Here is a 21,753-nt window from a genome sequence, read left to right as displayed (position 1 = left end):
CTGTTCAGTAGACGGCCCAGACATGGAGGAGGGTTTTGGAATGTTTAAGGGGTATCAGCGGGCCGGAGAAGAGTCTGAGAAGCAAGGTCAACTCTAACGTCTGAGGCCCAATACAAAGCATCATGGAAAAAGCCTGAAGTTGCACCACGTGAGAGGCGTTTCGCAAGGGGCGTCTCAAATGTTGTTGACTGTTTTGTATTAGGGACAGCACCCCTGGGTGGAGTTAGAGCAGAGACCTGAGGACCCTTTAGAGAGCGGATGGATAGGCAGTGAGGGGTCATGACTGGAGAACTTTAGGTTTTCACCAAGAGATTTAGAGTGGGTGACTTCCCTTGGGGTCATTCACTGCTGACACCTTTGTTAGGTTGGGATTTGGTTAAGTAGGGATACCATCTAGAACAGGGTAGGGACGCCTAACCTGTGTTTGTTTTCCTCCAACCTAAATGAAGGAGAGATATGCATCTATGCTGATAGCTTTATTATTTTTAGAACTTGTGTTAGTGATTTCTGTTGCTCGTCTGAGGGCTTTTCGAGAGCACATGTATGTAATTGGACCTGTGTATCTCGTGAATCTCATTCTGAGATGCTTGTATTTGCAGCTCATTATATCTTTACAATAAACTTTTGAAACCTAGAAGTTGTCCGTGATCTTTGAGAGTAGAGTCCTTTATTGGGTGAACTAACTTGCAGATAGGTGTACTGTTTTCTTCCAAGACAGGCAACAAAGGTTCAGTCGACCAGATCGAGGTTTGGATCAATAGATATAAGGTATCGATCAAAATCTCGCCCTTTCACTGATGCAGGCACTAAAAACATGGGACTTGCCCATGTGAAAGTATACATTGCTGGAGTTGCGTCACTTTTGTGACACACTTCAGCAATGTGTTACTTTTGCCCCTACAGATACGTCAGAAATACTGACGTATCTGTAACTCCTTGCGACATGATGCGTCATATTACAAATATGACGCATCAATCATGACGCAAGGAGGGCACAATGAAAAGTGACGCATCGCTGTTTTCACGCAGCTATGCGTCACTTTTCATAAATGAGGCCCAGATGTTGTCCCAGAGAACCAAGTCCACATTTGGAATAATCAGGTGTTGAAGCCCTAACGATCATATTAAGATATGAGACAAATGGGACCTTTTCCCAGGAAGAAAGACCCATATTTACACAGGTTGACGAGCTTCCCAGGTAGTTTGGGTTAGCTATTTTGACCTTAAAGTTAGAGGTAATGCAAAAGGCTAGGTTTCTGTGAGGTTGGTAGAAAGCATGTTGATTGTTAAACTCATTTTCAGAAGATACCAGAATCCAGTGGAAGTTCACGGTGCCCCAACTGGATAGTGCATTTTGGAACAGAGAACCAAAAATTCATATAGGTAATGATGCCATTCCTAATAATTATAATGTAAAATAAACTCATGGCCTCACTTCCTCTTTACAGTGATTAATCTAATACTAAAGTATCAACTCTACAAGCATATACTTTAATGCCATTTCTGATCAATCCTGGATAGCTCAATTATAAATCAAAACACATTCTTGATAGCTACCATTCCCGACATTTAATATTCCTGCTAAGTATCCCCTGTAACCCCTTCAGCATTATGTGGCTCAATGTCATTAACCCAATTCTTTAGGCATTTTTATTCTAGGCACTTCTAGTGTTAAGTAGGCCCAGGCAAAATCTTCATTATGTCAGCATAATTTTATGTAATTTCGGGCCTTTTACATTATTTTTGTTATGAGATTTTCCCGAAACTAGATCTTTACGCCATGGCGTAAAATTTTTAAATCCATTTAGGTAAAAATCCTATTGCTCGAGTATGGGAACAATGTGAAAGAACAGAACTCAAGCTGGTGTTGTGCACAGCATTTGCGTTTTTTTCTCTTTTTAGCATAAAATGGACACTTGTATCCAAAATGGACACAAGTGCATATTTCAGGTTAACGTATAGTGCTAAATGCCAGTTTTGCATTTCAGCTAATTTTGTATCATTTTTCCAAAATAGTGCAGATTTACGCGAAAGAAATCATGCAAATCTTGCTCACCCCTAGTATCAAACACTAAACATAGGACAAATACTGCCCTCTTAAAATACACTGAAACCTAACGAATTAGAGATCTTCTCCTTCGAAATTGTCTAGACTCCAGCATCAAAAATGCTTTTTTAGCAAAAGCTTCCGGTCTGGGTTGAAAAGAGTTGGAATTTAGCTACTGATGAAGCACCAGCATTACCAACCCTTTTGGTTGTGGACGAACCTAGCAAATTGCTTTCTGGCATTGCTCTAAGACCTCTTGTTTTGCTCAATGGCATTCAACACAACTGGCCACTGAAGTCTGCTACTTATATACTACATGCCCAAAAGGGATTTTCAGAAAATGCACTGGACAGATGTTTCTCCTTTTTAAAGAATCAGAGACATATTGTCTTAAAAGACAACAACAGATCTGTTCCTCAGCCCATGGCATTTGTGGATGCTTCGTGGATCAATCAAGTGTCTGTTGTTATTTAAATTATAGGTTAAGAGCCTAGAAGGATTTGACATCAGTGTTAATGAGAATGCAGAAGATATCTAGCTACGCCTCAAAAAACATACTTACATGCAGGGCCACTGGAGTAATATGAATCAGCAGCTGTTGCATTTTCCGCATAATTATGGGATTGCCACATTTAGCAAATAATCCATCATCTGCTGGATAATCTGCAGATTTTACCGAAAAAATAGTTTTTAGCATAAAACGGAGCAAAAGTGTGTACAAATGTGGCAACACATCTTGCTGTGCAAATGGAAGAGGGCAAAATATTACAATTGTGATGCCCTGTTGTGCCCTAACAAAGAGAAAAAAGATCCCAAGTTGGTTGTGGTGACTACCCATTTCAACTTCAATGACAAACTCAGATATATTGGCAATTCTCAATGGCACATTTTGAACACTGACAAATCAGTGGAAAAACTGGAAAAGCCTATCTTCGAGGTCAGATGGAATAAGAACCTCAGAAATGCCCTAGTGAGGGCCTCGGTACCCCCGGACTCTGGGCATGCCCAGAGATCTATCACAGGCTCTAATCCCATCAATGGGAGTCACAGATGTGGCAACTGCCACACATGTGGTGCCGTTATAACCACTTCTGAACTTGTGTGGGGCAAGAGAAAGTTTCCAAATTGCCGCACTACCAGTGATATTTTTCTCCTTCTTTGCCCTTGTTGGAAGGGTTATGTTGGTGAAACTGGTAGACAATTTAGAACGCCGTTCAGCGAGCATAAGTCATCCATCCGTAATCACCGGATGGGAGCTCCTTTGGTTGCCCATTGGAATGAATCCAAGAATACCATCGAGGACCTCAAATGACTTATTCTTGAACGGGTGGCCTGCCTTAAGGATGGCAACGTTGATGCCCTTAGAGGTAAAAGGGAGGTGTTTTGGATTTTCACCTTACAGACAGCCACCACGGGTTTAAATGAATGTCTCCCGTGGGAGAATGCCATTATTTAATGGCTGTGCTACCTCTGATCCTTATTCATGCCCTAGATCCTTCCTTACTTTTTAAGCATAAGGGGACTGGTATCTACCCCTGGAAATGACACTGATGGGGTTCTCCTTAGATTAGCCCTCTGTATATATTCTTTATGGTTATTCTTTAATTCTTTTTATTTCAGCATTGGGGTGTCCACCATCTTCCTGTCTTACACTCAACATGATTAAGAGGTGGGCCCCCCTTTTGGATCTCTTTTTATTCTTAACACGGGTATTCTAGTCTTCTTTTCACTGTGCTGGCCGGAGCACCGGTGTGTAGGTTATTATTACTTTTATTTCCCGTTCATTTCTCCATTCAGCATGTTGGAAAAATGGGAAATGTAGACAACTACAAACAAGCCCATCTTAGGTTCGCTGTTTTGGTGTACTCTTCAAGATGGCGGACGTTTATCTTGCCCTCAGGATCGCTATCATCTTGCCTTTTGATTTTCGTTTTTTTGGCTCTACCCTAGGTTTATCCCTTTCATTTTATTTGCGTTTTTTACTTTTGCTTCAGGTTTTGACATTGTTCTTAATGTTGCGACATAGGACTGGCCGTTTATTTACCGGCTCAGCCATCACGTCTGCTTGGGTCTTACTGTTTTCCCAGTTTTCTACTGTATATACATGCTCTGTATACTCTGTGACATGGCGGGCACTGCTGCTTCTTTCCTCCTGAGTCCCTCTTTGCTTTATGTGTATGGACGCGGTTGTTTTTTTAAATGTTATCCTGCCGCGTTGGAAAATGGCCGACACATGTTGCCCCCTCCTTATGTATCAATAGACGGTCTAGTCCTTCTTCCGTCTCCACAGGTGTAAGTTGATTTGGCTTATTATGCCTGGTTGGGCGTTGTATTTAAAGGAGGACCGCTGCGGTCGTTTTTTATCGACACCCCCGTCGTTGGTACGTTTGGTCTAGGTTCCTGGGAAAGGAATAATTACATAAGGTAAGGGGTTCGTGCAGCGATTTCTCGCTTAATGTAATGTGTTATACCAATTTCCCTTTGCTTGGCCTTTAATTTATCCTCCGCTCACTCTTTTGTTGTCCATGTCCTGAGTGTAACCGTCCCTGGGAAACATACATCTTGCGGCTACTCTCGTCCTTTTCCGGGGCTCAAAATAACAAATAGACGTACTGCTATAATGATGGTCCATGACTACATGGTGTGATATCTAGGTAAGCGGTGCCTGGGGTCTCTTGTTCCCTTATTTTTTTTGCTCGCATATCATTATGTTAGTTTCCCCGTTTCTTCTGTCTGTAACTTTATCTATTGGCCCCCTGTGCATTGTTTTTTGTAATTGGTTTTTCGTTTAGGCCACAAGCAGATCGACTCCCGGCTTTACCCTTTGGGGGGGCCTTTTACCCCTACCTTCGTGACTTCCCTGTACTGGCTTCTGGAAGCTGCGTGTAGAGTTTACCTGTGTATCTTCTGTATCTATATCGAGGTGAGCGCCTTCCACCTAGCGCTTCTGACTGAGATAGTTTTCATCTTTAGGTTTCACTATTTACATGCTTAGTACATCTATTGTAGCTTTTTCCAATCGTCTGCTCCTTGCGGGCTGCGATCGTGTATGAGGCAGGACATTTCGGTCTCCTGTAGCGTGACTCTATTATATATATATCCTTTCTCTCTTTTTTACCCTTATGCAATACATGTTCTGCCTAGGGGTTCTTCCTTTAGAGAGGTTGTCCCAAACTCTAGATCTTCTTTTACCATGTCACTTAGGTTGCCTTTTGGGTAAATCCGTTTAGTTTTTAGAAATTCGATATGTCCTGTGGCTGATCCTCGCGGTACCTATTTGTTTAGCGCCATTTAGTCCTACCTACATTTTCCCTTTTGTTTCTTTTGAGTTAGGATCTTCAGTATTTTAGGATGCCTATCCCGCTCCGCTCAGACTCCAGATTAAGAAAGTAGCCTGCACCCCTAGAGTTGTAAGGTGTGTACTTCATGACATTGGTGACGTATATTCTTTCTAGACTTTTACACGGTTGACTGGGATTTAAGGTTTAAGCTATAGATGGATTATTAGGAATATTTTAAGACACTATCCGCCTGATTCATCAAGCTAAATTGCACTCGCAAAGGGCAAGATTCTCAGAATCTTGCCTTTTGCGAGTGCAATTTTTGCATTTGGGATTCATCATCCTAAATGCAAAATTCGCTATTTAAGAATTCGCACATTTGCGAAGAATTGAATTTAAGGAATCTCTATTTGAGATTCCTTAAATGCAATTCATGAAGCATTTTAAAATTGCGAAAATGCAATTTTGGGCCGCTATTAACCGAGTGGTCAGACCTCTCGGTAAATAGCAAAAACTTAGAAAAATGCTTTTAAAAGCATTTTTCTAAGTTGCATGTTGCACACACACATGTCCTTTGGACATGTGTGTGCGCAACACCTGTTTCAATTTGCATTTAAGGGGTGCTACAGGGTGTCCTTTGGACACCCCTGGCACCCTTTAAATCGCTATCTTATTTGCGAGTAGCAAATTGCTAATCGCAAATAAGGAAAACTCCCCATTCATTCCTATGGGCCTTTTGGCCCATAGGAATGAATGGGGAGTTATTCCTTATTTGCGATTAGCAATTTTCTACTCGCAAATAAGGAATGTGTAGGAATCGCTATTTATTTAGCAATTCCTACATGAATACCGTTTTGCGAGTCCTTAATAGCGATTCGCTATGAATCGCTATTAGGGGCTCGCAAAACGGCCCGTTGATGAATAAGGCTGTATGTTTTTTTCTCTTTATCTTCTTGCTTATTTTTCCTGTTGAGTTTATGTATTTGGTTGGGAACCTTGTGAATGTCTTGCTCAATGTGTGACCCTGATTTGTCCTGCTTTTAACTTTTTTATTCCGTGTACATTCTTTTCCCACAGACAGTCTCCTCAGCCCTGCTGTGCACACTGTAGTTATGTACCTATTTTTTGATGACCACTCCTGGGTCACGAATACTGATCAAAGCATGAAATGTGCGCCCTGACGAAGGAATTTCTACAATGCTTTTTGGTACTTTCCGAAACGCGCGTCGGCGCTTTTCTTCTGTGTGTGTATTGTATTTTTGTGAATTGTATATTTTTATTCTTTGTAATGTCTGATGTTTTTCACTTTTTGTAATTGAATGTATTTTGCATCCATTGTATGTGCTTGATGTATTTGTTTATTGGTTGCTGGGTATATAGTGTGTATTTCTATTTTTGAATATTGTTAATTGTGGGCTGGATTTTTGTGTTTCATGAAAATTTTTGTAAAGTTGATATGATTACAGCGCAATGGGATATATTTTCTCTATGAATGAATTTATTTATGTGTTCTGTCTGACTCTTTTTAAGGAAAATGATAAAATATTAAATAATGACAAATAAATAATAAGAAAAATCAGTTGAGCTGCTCTGTGGGCGAACTTTTCAATACTTTGGAGCTATTGCCGTTTGTTTAATTAAGGTGGGGACATCTCTTGATGGTCTTTAGTCCGTTGCAGAAGTTGACCTGACAACTTTCAGTTGATTATTGGTGTATTTTGGTGTTAAGCTGGCACAATTTAACCAATGTTAGCATGTGGAAAAATGACAATATAATCAAGTAATACTATCACAACATGTGCTACTTTATGCTGCCTAATTTGCCTTTCCTTGCTGCATAATTTAGTAAATCCTGCAGCATAATTTGGTCCTCTAATACTGCATAATTCCAGTTTCCCTGTTTATATGCCATTCAACGGTTTATGACTTGCTTGATAACTAGGTTTTTCAGCTAAGCATATACTGCCTAACACAATATTTATCTCTGAACATCAGAATTCCTGCAGGACATGCCCTGAACTACAATCAACCCTTTCAAACATTGTTGTTTGAAACCTTCATCACCATATCACTAATCCTCACACAGAGTCCTATGACATTATACTTGACTTCTGCCATTTGATTGACATAAAGATACATAGTCAATCATCTCAATAACCTTTCTAACCGATAAGAGGTACAGTATCCATTCCATCTACAGAAGCAAGGAGCATTGTCAAAGCCCTCCTGCTGTTGAGACCTGATTAGAAAAGCCTCCAGTTTTCAGGCACCTAGATTTGCCCCTGCTTCCATTCGCAGCTATCTTCAAAGCAACAGTCCACCTTATCACTGGCACCAGGGGCCTCATGCACAAAAGGTTTTGCACTAGCAAAGTTGGTGAAACTGACTTTTCAAACGGAAAGTTCAAATTATCAATGTACTAAAGTGCCTTGCAATGCTTGGCTAACTTTACCAATAGCAGTGCACATAGTGATCCATTGCGATCAGAATTGAGCAACCTGGCAGTGCCCGAAGGGCTGGTCTGACAAGTAGTTTGTGGGCAATTTCTACACTGTTTGTGGGCCTGCTTTATGGCCTGATTGTTTGTTTTTTCTCTGGTATTACCATGAATGCACAAATGCTTGCAGTCACCCAATTCTTGCAAAATACATGTACAAGTTGAAAACTGCCCTGATTTGCAAATGTTGGCCACTTTTGTAGCTATTTGATTCGTTAATGGGCCACTTTTATTATGGTGCTCAGGCCTATTTTTCTGTCCCAGTTCGACCCTGAATACAGTCCCAAGGGAAAGGGGACAACCAAGGGGCATTCCTCCAACACGTGACTCGTAATCGTATGCGCAAATTCTTTGTGTTTTGTAATTTTCTGCAGGTGTAAAACATGGAATGGTTAACGGCCTCTGAAGGCAGGCGGTAACCATTTGCAAAGTGTAAACTGTCAATATTTCTAGGCTATGGACATCGAGAACAGTAGATAGTGGGCCACACCAGCAAACAGTCTGTGCCTCATGCTAATAATCAATCATGCAAACAGAACCACAAGAGTCGCTTGACCAAAAACTATACGTAGGCAAAGACACAGTGCGTATTAGAAAGAAGACAGTTCTGTGGCTAGAGAAGCTTTGCAACACTTCTCGAAATCAAGACTAGTCAGTTCATGGAAGCCTGCTGCAAAAGCAACATAATGGTTTTGTAGGTGTGCCCACAATCTAGTGAGTCATACCTTACAAAGCTTACACTGCCCGTCTCTTTCTATTCTGCCACACATTCACGACCCATTTCCTGACATTTCATCTTGAAAGAAGCAAATCTGATCCTCTCGTTTCCTACTGCCCCAATGCATCAGAGGGGCTTAACAATGATTCACAAGGTTGTATGACGGAACAACGCAGGGACATACTCCGCATGCCTTTACCACACATTTTTTTACCCAGCAATTCTTTATGTAGAACGCATACGCGTTATTAACGTATGCCTTTACAACGCATTGTGTGTATATATATATATATATATTCACTGAAAAAACCATAGGTTATAGACCATATATAGTTAGGAATTTGCATTTACAAAACCTTGAAAATTCACTGAAAAAAACATAGGTTAGAGACCATATATAGTTAGCTGGACATTTTATTGACATAAAACCAATGAAATTCCATATATAGTTAGTTGCATTAACTATATATCGCGCACCCGCAATCCACTGCTGATGATGTCACATATTACATCATTCATGACATGGTCAGTGACATCACTGATGACATCACTGATGACATCTCAAATGACATCACTGATGACATCACTGATGACATCTCATTTGACATCAATGATCCCATCACTGATGATATCATTCATGTGATAATGCAATGCATCTCCTCACACTCTAATATAACCTCTGTTACACCCAGTGTTAAATACAGAGCATAATTTTTAAAACCATTGACACACCAATACTAGTTACTACATACGCACTCACTGATTCCTACGTCTACACACACATTCACTCATTCACCCATACAATCATTCATACATACAATCACTCATCTTTACAACACTATCATATGCACTCATACACCTATACAGACACTCACACTCTGCCACTCTTCCATGGAGTTACTCACACACCTAGTCAGTCCTGTAAAGAATCAATCACACTTCCATTTTCTCATCTATACAGTTAAACATAGAACACCTTACATTTTCAAACATATACTAACACATACTTACTCTCTTATACAATCACTGATACAAGTACACATTGATCTGCACAGAGTCACACAGCTCCCAGCCAGCCACACACACACTCAGTCTCCCATACAAATACTTGGGCAACCAATCAATAACCCATATAGCCACTCATATAGCTACTGATCAACACATGCAGCAGCTTGCACAACAACAGACATACTGATGCACACTTTCAGACAGTTTAGTCACTAACCCATGCATTCAGTAAGACACATTTAATCACTCACTCATTCAGTCAATCACGCACCTACTAAAACCTTCATTCAGACACTTATACATCCACTCATTCTTCAATATGTAAAACATATTTAAACTTTACAGAAACACACAGACACTAGATGATGACATCATCTAGTGTATGTGTGTTTTTGTAAAGTTTAAATATGTTTTACATATTGAAGAATGAGTGGATGTATGGAAGACTGAGTGTGTGTGTGGCTGGCTGGGAGGTGTGTGACTCTGTGCATATCAATGTGTACTTGTATCAGTGATTGTATAAGAGAGTAAGTATGTGTTAGTATATGTGTGAAAAAGTATGGTGTTCTGTGTTTAACTGTATAGATGAGGAAATCGAAGTGTGATTGATTCTTTACAGGACTGACTAGGTGTGTGAGTAACTCCATGGATGAGTGGCAGTGTGTGAGTGTCTGCATAGGTGTATGAGTGCATATGATAGTGTTGTAATAATGAGTGACTGTATGTATGACTGATTGTATGGGTGAATGAGTGAATGTGTGTGTAGACTTTAATATCCCCCTCATCAATCCTAGGGGGTCAGGAGGGGTCTACCTTGCCCCCTTTCCTTCATTTCCCCCTTCGTTTTTCACCACATCTTGTCTCTCGGTCCTACCGAGAGACAAGATGGCGGCCGCTCCGGACTGTTTAGAATGTTGACAGACACCGGAGAGCCAATCAGCTTCGCTTCGCGAAGTTCCGTGACGCGTCCGGTACGCGAACCGGGGCGCTAACCGGAGCGCTGTCACCGATATATATATTTTTTTAAACATTAATTTCTCAAAATCCACTGGAGCACATATATTGAGACCTAGCAAAGGCACGTCGAGCAAACAATATCTACAATTTTGCCAAGTTTCGTGGAAATCCATTCAGCCGTTCGAGCTAAAAGTGAGTCCAACCGCCCTATGGAAAATTGCATGGGAAAAACGCGTTTTGGGACCCCCCTTTTTTCTCGGCCCCCCCTTGACGAAACCCCCCCAAATTTTCAGGGGCTGCTCAGAAACAAAATGTTCCATTTTCCTGAAAATTTCTGCCAATTCCGTCCACAAATGCCAAAGTTATTAGACATAGAATTTTCAGAAATCCCATAGAGAAAAAATCCTAACTATATATACCTACTGGCGACCGCCAGTAGGTAATATATATATATATATATATATATATATTTAAAAACAATGTATTTGTGGGGGGAGACCCCCGACACTCCAAAACATACCTTAAATGCATGGTAAAGGCATACATTGTAAAAGCATATGCGCTTTAAAAACAAGCATGGTAAAAATGCGTGGTAAAGGTACAACATGGTAAAAACTTCATTGTAAAGGCTGTTTCCCAATTCAAAAGGAATGGATTCATGCCTGATCCACCGAATTTATACATGGGAAAATCTGCAAAGAATTATTCTAAATGGGAATCATTTTCATCGTCATTAATTATCCTAAAAATCTGTTATGGATGTAGCACTTATTGACCAACACTTTACCATTCCTTTCCAAATTTACTTCACTACTTTGATTGTGTTTTTTACTGAAGTATATTGTTTTAAGCATACAATCCTTAAAGCATTCTGATGCGCGCTGGGCAAGTTTTCATTCAATTGAAAATCCTCCCCAAAATAAAAATTCACAAAAAAGTATGCTTTTAGTAAATAAAATATTTATTGGAAAGATTTGTCTCAACACTCTTTTACAGGGGATGAATTAGTATTGGCTTAGTTTCCACAGACCTGCATTGATCTACAAACCTTTTTACATAAATTAATCAAAAAACATTCCTCCATCAAAGGGCATTAATTATTGGACTGAGAACTGTGCTTTTTGTTGAATGCATCAAATAACCTACATGTAGCCAACATTGCCAGAGTCTTGAGAGCGAGCGATGAATTGAATGAAGTTGCCAATAATATTGAGAAGTATTTAGCTAGTTACTGTTCCCTGCCAAACACAACCTACATGACTCTTAATTCTCAAATACACATACCATTTATGCTTGAATAAGGGCCTTTACAACATAAGCTGAGCCATGCGTGCGATTTCCCTGCAAGCGCAACAGGCAGATAGTGGTCTAATGTTCAGATAGGTGGAGAGAAGCATATGAACAGGAGGCTCCGGATGCTGACAGGTAAGTGGGGCTGGGGCCTGGTTAGAGGGGGCGGTTGTTGTTAGGGGTGGGGTCAGTTTTAGGTCTAAGGGGGAATCGGGATATTTTTTGGAAGGGGTACAGGGTTTTGGGGCTCAGGGGGGCGGGAGGGGGTCGGGGTACTTTTAAGGGATGGGTTTGGGAGGAGTTTTTTAAAATTATTTTTTATTATTGAACAGTATCGACATCTTATGCAGTTTACATCAAATTTGGGAGACAGTACACAAATCAAATAATTGTACATGATTACAAAGGTCAAGTACACAGTAACGAATACAAATGTTTAAAGAGGTAGGAGTTTTGTAATGGGTGGCAGGGTTTTAGGCTTGAGGGCAGAAGAAGAGGTTGGGGTAGTGTAAAGGACAGCGTGGGGTATTTTTAGGACTCAGGGCAGGGAGGCTTGGGTCGGGGTTGTTTACAGTAGGGGCAGGGTTTTAGGCCTTAGGGCGGGGAGGGGAAGGGAACGTTTTAAGGGCAGGACGGGGTAGGTTTTAGAGCTCAGGGCGGGTGGGGTAGGTTTTAGAGTTTAGGGAGGGGGGTCATGGTAGTTATTATTATAGCATGCAGTGTTTTAGGCCTCAGGGCAGTGGAAGGGGTTGGGGTAGTCTAAAGGACAGCTCGGGGTATGTCTTAGAACTCAGGGCGGAGGGGCTGGGCTCGGGGTAGTTTATGGTAGGGGTGAGGGTAGGGAGAGGGGAGGGAATAGTTTTAAGGGCAAGGTGGGGTAGGTTTGAGGCCTCAGGGCGGGGGTGCGAGGTTGGGGGCTAGTGAAAATATTTACCACACATATCCCTTCACCAATCATGCACCAATAAAGGCATTTGTGGTAAAGGAATGTGTGGTTTTAGACACATTCGTGGTTAGGACAGTGTGGTTTAGCCATGCCTGTCTCTCTCATACAAACTTTAAGCTTACCACTTCCCCCAATAGTATTCTTAGAAATCAGTTTACTCCCACTGATCTCGCATAAGAACAGGATCTTCAGACGATTTTATGGGGCTAAGGTTATAATCTACTTCTGGAGCCCCATACTAGTTCTCACCTTGGGAATTTTGATAAACATGTGAGGAAAATGTTGCCATGTGAAGCACAATTGTTTGTTTACCGGTAGATTTGGGCCCACCCCAAGGCATTTCTTGAATACTTTGTGATATTAATGGTACTTTGTGAAGGAGTTAGAAATAAAAAATGTACTTCAGTTCAGAACGTTAAAAGGGTTCCAAGTCAGTCATGAGTAGTTCATCCAGTCCAAGTTCTTACTCTGCATTCTTCTATTAGCAATCCTGCGCGTGTAATATGGGAAAACCAAAATTACAAGTAACAGAATACCAAGTAAAAAAATCACAGAACATGTGGATCTACACACAACAGTCAGGTGGCAACCTTATAGGGTAAACAGCGTTTACAACGCAACTTTTACAACACAGTACCTTTACCACGCAACTTTTACAACGAAAGTCGTTACAACGACTTGCGCTGGGGGGCGGTCTAGGATAGGGAATAGTTAATTTACTATCCAAAACCTTCCCTACTATTCACGGGGACTGGAGTTGGAATAGTAAATTAAACCATTCACTATCCAGCACCCCCCAACGCAAGTCGTTGTAACGACTTGTGTTGTAAAAGTTGCGTGGAAAAAGGCATGCGTTGTAAAAGCATGCGTGGTAATGACATACATCCACCTTATAGCTCTAGTAACTTTACTGAGGAGCAAAATAATGAAAAGAAGTTTCACCTTCCTAAGTCATCTTCTGTAAATTATTTTATCTGCTGAATTGACAATATCCACACTTAAAAGAGAGGCACATGGGTGTGTCATGAACATTCCAAATGTCTTTACAATTTAGGGATTTTATAATACATTTATAGGGATTCTGGTTTGATGCTTTTTAAAACATTTATCTTTTTTTATTTTTTGCTCATTTTTATCAACTTGTATTCATATTTCTTTGCGTTCTGTGAAAACTGAAATTTCAATTAGCAAATGTTCCCATTAGTATACCCTATAAATGTATAATCACAGCCACTGGGTCTTTAACACTGATACTTGCCATGTACGATACAACAAATCTAATCTGAAAACATTTCATCGTAATGCAAGCAACGATGTAGGACACTGCGGGCCAGATTTACTAACCTTCCATGCAATGCAGTGTAGAAGGGCAACTTACTCTGCCGCGATGCATGAAATGGAGAGAGCAGAAATATGCCATATTTACTAAGATATGGTGCTCTTCTGCTTTCTCATAGTGCTGGTGCACATCAAGCAGCCTATCGCCAAGGCAGGCACCCTTGCACCACAGTGCAAGGCTGCCTGCATTACAAGGAGAATTGTTTTTGTGCCATAAGGGATACCTTCCTATACAAAAACAATCTTTGAGGCATTTTCCTCTTCTATGAAGATTGCAGCACACATAGGAAAAGAGGAAATAACGCGAAGAAAAAAATATTTATCTCCTTGATAAGCCATCCTCTGGGAGGCATAGCGATTTCACGCATTTCCCAGGTTTACAAACCTTTGTAAATCTAGGATTGTGTGAAACCCATGGGTGAATGCATGGGAACGCTCATGTTCCACCCATGGATCACCTCCCAGAATGAAATGTAACACAATACAGTGCAAGCATTGTATTACATATGTTTTACTAAGTCACACCAGGCTGTGCAAATCGCCCCTTGAATGGCTTTGTAAATATCTACTATATTTTGCGTCATGGATGCGCCACAAAAGTGGTGCAACCATGACTCAACATGTTATTAGATCTGGCCCTGCATTTTTTTTTTATATTTAGCCCAGTTGTTAGCCTGCAGAAATATAGGCCTGACATTATTGACAGCACAGAGGTTACTCAAAAGAAGATCCTCATTCTGTATTTTTCTGTTTTTTCAAATGCGGATATGTTAATACGCTGGCTCAGATTTCCTACTTTTTCATGCAATGCAGCCCTGTAAAATAAAATCTGTGCCACGGTGCGAATGGAATTAAACACAGAGCAGTGCAAATCTACAAACACTGGCCTGCAGCAATATAAAACTGGACCCCATTAGCGAAATAGATGACTGAATAAAGTGGACCATGTTTCCAAATTTGGGCAGTTATTCACTGATATACACTGTATAAGTGTTTTGCAAGGTATGGGAGACTGCATGGATTTGAGCCAACTGCGAGTCAGGTTTGTTTAACCCGCTCGGGGCGCCAGACAGCCCCCGGCCGTCCGACGTCACAGTGGGTGTGTGCTGAAGACGGCCGGGGGCCGTCTGAAACACTCCCACTCCATAAATCACCCGCACCGCAGTGGAATTCGCGTCGCAGTCAATGGGTTAATATCAGAAATAGCAATAGCAAAAACTGGCCCAACAGACCGCAAAACAGGCCCACAAACAGCCCAAAAAAACAGCCCGCACACCTTACCTAGGAGACTGGCCCATGAGGACTGCCTGATTGCCCTGTAGGGCAGTCGGACCCTGCACCCAGTTTTTCTCCTATTCGCCATTCACACTGTGCTCAGGAGGAGGCAGATGTGAAACAGAGAGGGTTGATAAAAGTGGCGTGTTTATTGCTTTAACCCCTTGCATGCTTGTGACGGAACCGTTCCGTCACAAGCCTCGGGTGTACTGTGCTTGTGACGGAACGGTTCCGTCACGCCCCGCTCGCCGCGCCTACGCGCCGCGAATTCCGCGCCTGCGCTGAGCATTCTATTGGGCGGCGGGGCCGTGACGGAACCGTTCCGTCACAAGCACAGCTCACCCGAGGCTCCTGACGGAGCGGTTTCGTCACTAGCACGGGAGCGCCGTGCGGCCGCCCCGCCCCCTTACAACTGCGGCGAAATAGCCGCCGCAGTGAAGGGGTTAAACAGGTGACGAAAGCCATGTTGGTTTCCAAGCTGGTCACAGACGCGAACAGGACAACACACAGGGCACTGAACATATTTGTGATTCAACTACCTCATAAGAGAGGCATCTAATTCTTCCTTTATCATACTTGAATTGCATTTCAGTGTCTATGGTGTCAATTATTGATAGAAGGCTATCTGCACGAGTCAGGGTGTCAGAACTAGGGCTGTGTGCAGCTTCTATTAGCAAGTGCATCCATATTTAATCCCTTTTATTGGCCTAATCTTGACTTGCTGATTTTCTGCTCTTCCTACCTTAATCCTCTCCGATAGCTTGACCCCTCAAACTGGCACCATCCCCTTGCACTTATGGTGAAGCTGCAAATGGATGTTTTGTTTTCTTGTGAGTTAACTTTACATCCATTTTCTTTATGACTTTGAAAATGGTTTGATGTTGTTGATCTTCTTTCCCTCTACAAAGCTTCAGATGCCACAATTTTTACTTGGAACCGCACACACAGAAAACAACAGCCAATAATGTTTATCTTTACAAGAATGACAGTTTGTGAAAGAAAACATATGCAACTTTGCATAACCTAAGTCACAGTCCAATCATGAAGAGTCGACTGAGAGGTAATCAGGGGTTGTGGTTAATAAATAGTTAGGCATCTGTCCTGTTTTCTATGCCTAGAAAAAAAAATCAATTGTTCCTGGACTAAATATGTAGCAGGGAGACTCCAAGAGTGTTTATGTCAGTGGTTCTTAAACTTTTGGTTTCTGCTGGACCCCAGTGAATGACTACTGGAAGCAATTTCTATGATTCGAACCTCAAAATAATACAAAAAAAAGAAGCAAGTATAGATCAAATACTCAAATTGTGAGATATTTTATTCAATCATTAACAAAACATACATGAAATCAAATTTTTTATTCTAGTGGGAAACAAAGTGATCGGCTAGACTCTAACATATCACTCTCATTTTTACTCCTAATACATGCTCTCTTTTTGTCTTTGTCGCAGACTAGTGTTGCTTCATTTGAGGCCTCCAGCAGTCCATGCTAGATTCCATTTGTTGTCCTTGAACAACTTTAAAGAACTAAGATAATGGTACCAACTTAGGGCCGTATACACAAGGAAGTAACGCAGCACAGCCCCGCAAGCCATTTGGCTGTGACGCGCTGCGTTACTTCCAAAGCACAGGGATGTGTCATATTTACAACAATATGACTTATCCCTGAGCTCTCCCCTGCACCGGCGCACAATTGGCTGCCATGCGCCAGCGCAGGCACCTGTGCACCATGGTGCAAGGATGCCTGCGTTGCAGGGATGATTGTTTTTGTGCAGGAAGGTATCACTTCCTGCACAAAAACAATCACGGCAGGTGTTTTCCTCTTTCTATGAAAGAAGGAGAAATACAATTATTTATCCTCGTTGCACCTCCTTACCCCTCCCCTGCGGAGGCATAGGATTCTGATGCATTCCCAGGTTTACGAAAGGTTGTAAATCTGGGAATGTGGCAGAATCCATGGGTGTTGCGTAGAAACACCCACAGCAACACCCATCGAATGCCCCTTTCTCGCCAAGTGCTGCATGAAAAGGGGCCGTATTTACAAGGAAATGAAAAGCCACGCAGGGTGGCCTTACGTGTCCTTGTTATTATGGAGCCCCACACTGCACCACCGGTGTGTCACAAAAAGTGATCACCTGATCACCAGTGGTGCAAGGGGCTTGTAAACATGCTCCTTAACATTTATTATAATTTCAAATTTCTTCACAATTAGCTTTTTTTGTGTATATACATTTAATCGTCTGATATTCATTTTTAATTTAATGAACAGTCGCAGACTCCCTAAATAGGCATTGTGTAGTCTCAGGGATCCACTCACCACAGTTTAAGAACCACTGACTATTCTCTCTGAGGCACTATATTTGATTGGTGCTGTAGCCATTGGTAATAAATAATGATAGCAAATGTAGACTTACATAATTGCAGACAGTGCACAAGATTTCGGGCCCAACACAGTGTTCTAATATCACAGCTTCCTGGAAAGAGAGTAAGCCTAATGTGCATGATTGTCATAAGCTTCTTTGTGAGCCAGATCTTGAACATAATGTCCTTCTCAGGACATTCCCTCTGAAGTTCTGAGTTCCAAAACCCCATGGTTGTTTCTGCCCAACTAGAGTAGACATTTAGGGGTCCATTAGGATGACGGGCGGACTTTATCCGCCTGTCATCCTGTCGTAGTAGGGGACCGCCCGCTCGTGGGCCACAGTGGCGGGCGCATCCTGCATTCATTCCAATGTGGCGGGCGGTGCATTCAGCACCGCCCGCCACAATGGCAGGAAGGCATGCTGTGCACTTCCATGCACAGCATGGCAGGCACCGCGCATGGAACTGCTGGTGGGTACCATAGGTACCCCCCATGTGCACCCCCCCCCCGAGTCCTTGGCCCCCACAAGCAATCCCCGCATGCCTTTTTGTGGCGGCATTGCCACCACGGAAAAGCAGCTGCAGACAGACATCCTAATATGGATGGCGGTGTCTGATAGACACCGCCACCATATGGTCCCATTACCGCCCCGGCCGCAATGCGACCGGGGCGGAAAAGCGGCGGACGGTGTTTGCGTGCGCCGCGGTCCCCCCCGCCATCCTAATATGGCGGGGGAATTAGAATGCGGATGTCGGGCGGATTGCCCCCGCCCGACATCCTAATGGACCCCTAAGTGTCAGGTTGTTTGACCAAGAAGGTAGTGTCTAACTCAGTAATTTTCTATTAATTTTCAAAGCAAAACAGGGTCAAATACATATTGCCTACCTTATATATGGTAAATGAATATGTTTTCAATATGCCTATTTGATAAAACAGGTCCAAGGGTCAATTTTTTACAGTTATCATAATTACGAAGCAAGGCCCCAGAAAATAAAAGACTGTTGTGGGTAAAACCTCTTAAATTACCTTGTGGCTCGGTGAGCTAAATGCTCATTGCCGACATCTGTATGATCTTGGCAGGGATAACTGCGCCTACCATCATCCTGAGGTTGATACACACACTGTTATCAAACTAGGTAATAGTAATACCTGATATTTTTATCTCTCAGAAACAAAAAATAATGCTAGTAAGCGCTATGTTAAAAACAATTATTACGATTTATTAAAACAACATGCATTAGGAATATAGGTACGTAAACATTTCACCAGGGGCCACAAAGTTTGCTCTGTGATGTGACATTGGTACTAGCAGGATGGTGGAAAGGAGAAAGGGGGTTCTGGGGTAGGAGGGTTGTGGCAGTATGGTGGGTGTAGGGGAAGTGAACCATATACATCTAGTGGCTGAATTGCACAATGTGAAACCAGAAAACCCAGGATTAATCTCGGCTTCTCTACTTTATCAAATAGTGTGATCCTAGGCAATTGTTTCTTTCACTTTCCCTCCCTTTTCTTCATTATCGCATATAAGAGGACCTCGAAATGCATAACTTCAGGACGTGCACTATACCAACCCTTTCCTGTGTTTGATTTAATAAACTATAATGTTGTTGATGTACAGTATGAATTTAGGCCACCAAAACCGTGCATTTCACAACTGACTACCCTCTTAGTTCAATGTTGGCATTGTTGTCAAGTGGAGGGAAGAATGAATGTTTCTGAGTTTATGTTTGAAAACTATCATTTAAAAAAAAGCTTCTCAATACACTGATGTACTAAGGTGAAATGATTCTGCATGTTAATGAAATACAGTTTTTGAATTTTGAAGAGACCTTATCATATTTTTGTTGCAATATGCCTTTAATACTGAAGGTGTTCCTAAAGTTAAGTGGTGCAGGACAACCTAGTTACTTCCTTTCTTTAACTTCAATTAATGTTTAAATAAAGGTTTGCCTGTTTATTTAACATCTTTTTAATGTTAGTGTTGAGTGACCAGGGTGCCGCAAGTAAAGGCCCCTGGGCTGAACTTTGAGTATCACTCGGCTAGAACGGAGTAGATCAGAAATGTATAACCTGTGGAACAGTTGGAAGACCGCGGTCTAAACGACGAGTGTTCTGACTGCGCAAGCCCTACCACGCATGCCTTAACCACACATGTGCGTGGTTAAGGCATGGCACGGTAGGGCTTGCGGATGGACAGAAGGCGGGAGAGATCTGCTGCAAAGTAAGTGGGGCTGGGGGATGAGTTGGGGTACTTTTGGGGGATGGTGGTCGGGTTGTTTTGTGGACTGAGGTGGGTCAGGTTGTATTAAGTGGGCTGGTGGGGGGACATGGTTGTTTTGTGGGCTGGTGGTGGGTTGGGAATGTTTTGTTGATGAGGGCATGGGTCGGGGGTAGTTTTGTGGGTTGGGGGTGGGTGAGTAGTCTAGCTTTGGATGGACGGACGCAGGAAGCAGGGAGAGATCCGCTGTGAGGTAAGTGGGTCTGGTGGGCTGGCGGGGTACTTTTGTGGGCTGGGGGGTCAGGGGTTGTTTTGTGGGCTGTGGCCGGGTTGTTTTAAGTGGGGCTGGGGGGTGGGTCAGGGTAGTTTTGTGGGCTGGGTCGGGGTTTGTTTGGTGGGCTTGTGGTTCAGGGCTAGTCTTCAGAGCTGGGGGTTGGAGGTAGTTTTCAAGGCTGGTGGTGGGGCTCGTTTTCAGGGAGGGGGTGGGGCAAGTTTTCAGGGATGGGGTAAAAGTAGTTTTTTAAATTTGGGGTTAGGGTATTAGGCCTCACGCCAGGGGAGGGGAATGGGTAGTTGTGGTAGTTTTTAGGGCTTAAGGGAGGGCGGGGCAGTTCTTAGGGCCGTGTCAGGGCTGGCCAGGGCCAGGTTAAGGGACAGGCATTATGACAGGGAGAGGGAACAACATGGGGTTTGGGAGGGGGTAGGAGTTTTTGCACTTCAGGGTGGGAGGGGGCGGGGGGAGTTTGTACCTTAGAGCGGTGGGAAGGGGGGTTCAACCTTAGCCACGCATACCCCTTTACCATGCATACATTTACCATGGAAATTTGTGGTAAAGCAATGAGTGGTAAAGCAATGCGTGCTTAAGATCGTATTCATGCCTCGTTTTTAAGGCCTTTGGGGTTAGGGATTTAATTTTCTGTCAGACAACCATATAACCTAGATCCAGATCTTTTGTAGATTTTCAGGATAAGCACATAAGATATATCTACATAAAACAAATGAAAGGGAACTTACAAAGTCACTGATGATCTGACATGGATCTGTTCCTCCTTGTCCTATATTGGACAACACTGGGGCAAAGTCTGTTTCCCAGCCATGTGCAGAAGATTACCTTTTCCGAAAGGTCCTTGAAGCTCTGAAAACCATAAACAGAAAAGTAGAAACTGAAATTAAATGTATTATTAAGAGGATGTCAACTCGTCAAAGCAGAAATATGTAAGTAAAGCAGTCAATATGTAAGTAATTGATCAAAGATCATGCCAAAGGCTTTCAAATAACACCATTAGAGTGAATCTAGGTGGTAAGGAAAAGTAGTAACTTTTGAAATTCAAACGTGTGATTTTATAGAACAGCATTGGTAGTTTTGAGCTTGTTCTTCAGGAAACAAGAGCATTTTTTTGTGAAGTATATTGCTTTAAACACCAGGCAGGTTAATTTAGATCCACATGCAAGTTCCTGTCAATGAGTAGGGAATTGATTATATAATACAGAGTATATTCAAATCATATGTGGACATAATAACTGGAGCAGAGCAAGGGCTTTAATCGGGGCAGAAGGAGACTGTGCGATCTAAAAGTGGTATTTAGACCAAAATATTGAGCAATAATTAATTTTTGGGGTTTATTAAACTTTGGGGTTTATTAAATAGGCCAAACAAGCAAAGGGAGCCCATTACTTTTTAATAAGCAACACTCAAAACAATGTTACCTAGGCAATCACCCCCGACCGTGCATACATATGCATTAATATTTACATAGCACAAAGCTTACCTTTTAAATGAGGGTTCTCTGCTACAAGGCTCAGCTTTGTAGAAAGAAAT

The 21,753-nt window shown here is 42.2% G+C and overlaps 1 protein-coding gene across 1 annotated transcript in view; it reads right to left on the bottom strand.

Moving 5' to 3' along the window:
* The window catches only part of LRFN1 (leucine rich repeat and fibronectin type III domain containing 1), an 805,820-nt gene that overhangs the window by 154,815 nt on the left and 629,252 nt on the right, over positions 1-21,753 (bottom strand). The window contains exon 5 of the mRNA XM_078661333.1: positions 20,949-21,069. The gene's annotated coding sequence lies outside the window, so the exon portion shown is untranslated. The remainder of the gene's footprint in view (positions 1-20,948; positions 21,070-21,753) is intronic.

This window comes from Lissotriton helveticus, chromosome 9 (assembly GCF_964261635.1).
Source record: "Lissotriton helveticus chromosome 9, aLisHel1.1, whole genome shotgun sequence".
In the NCBI taxonomy this organism is placed as follows: domain Eukaryota; kingdom Metazoa; phylum Chordata; class Amphibia; order Caudata; family Salamandridae; genus Lissotriton; species Lissotriton helveticus.
The sequence above is the reverse complement of the archived record's forward strand: the minus strand, read 5'-3'. Positions and strand labels throughout refer to the sequence as shown.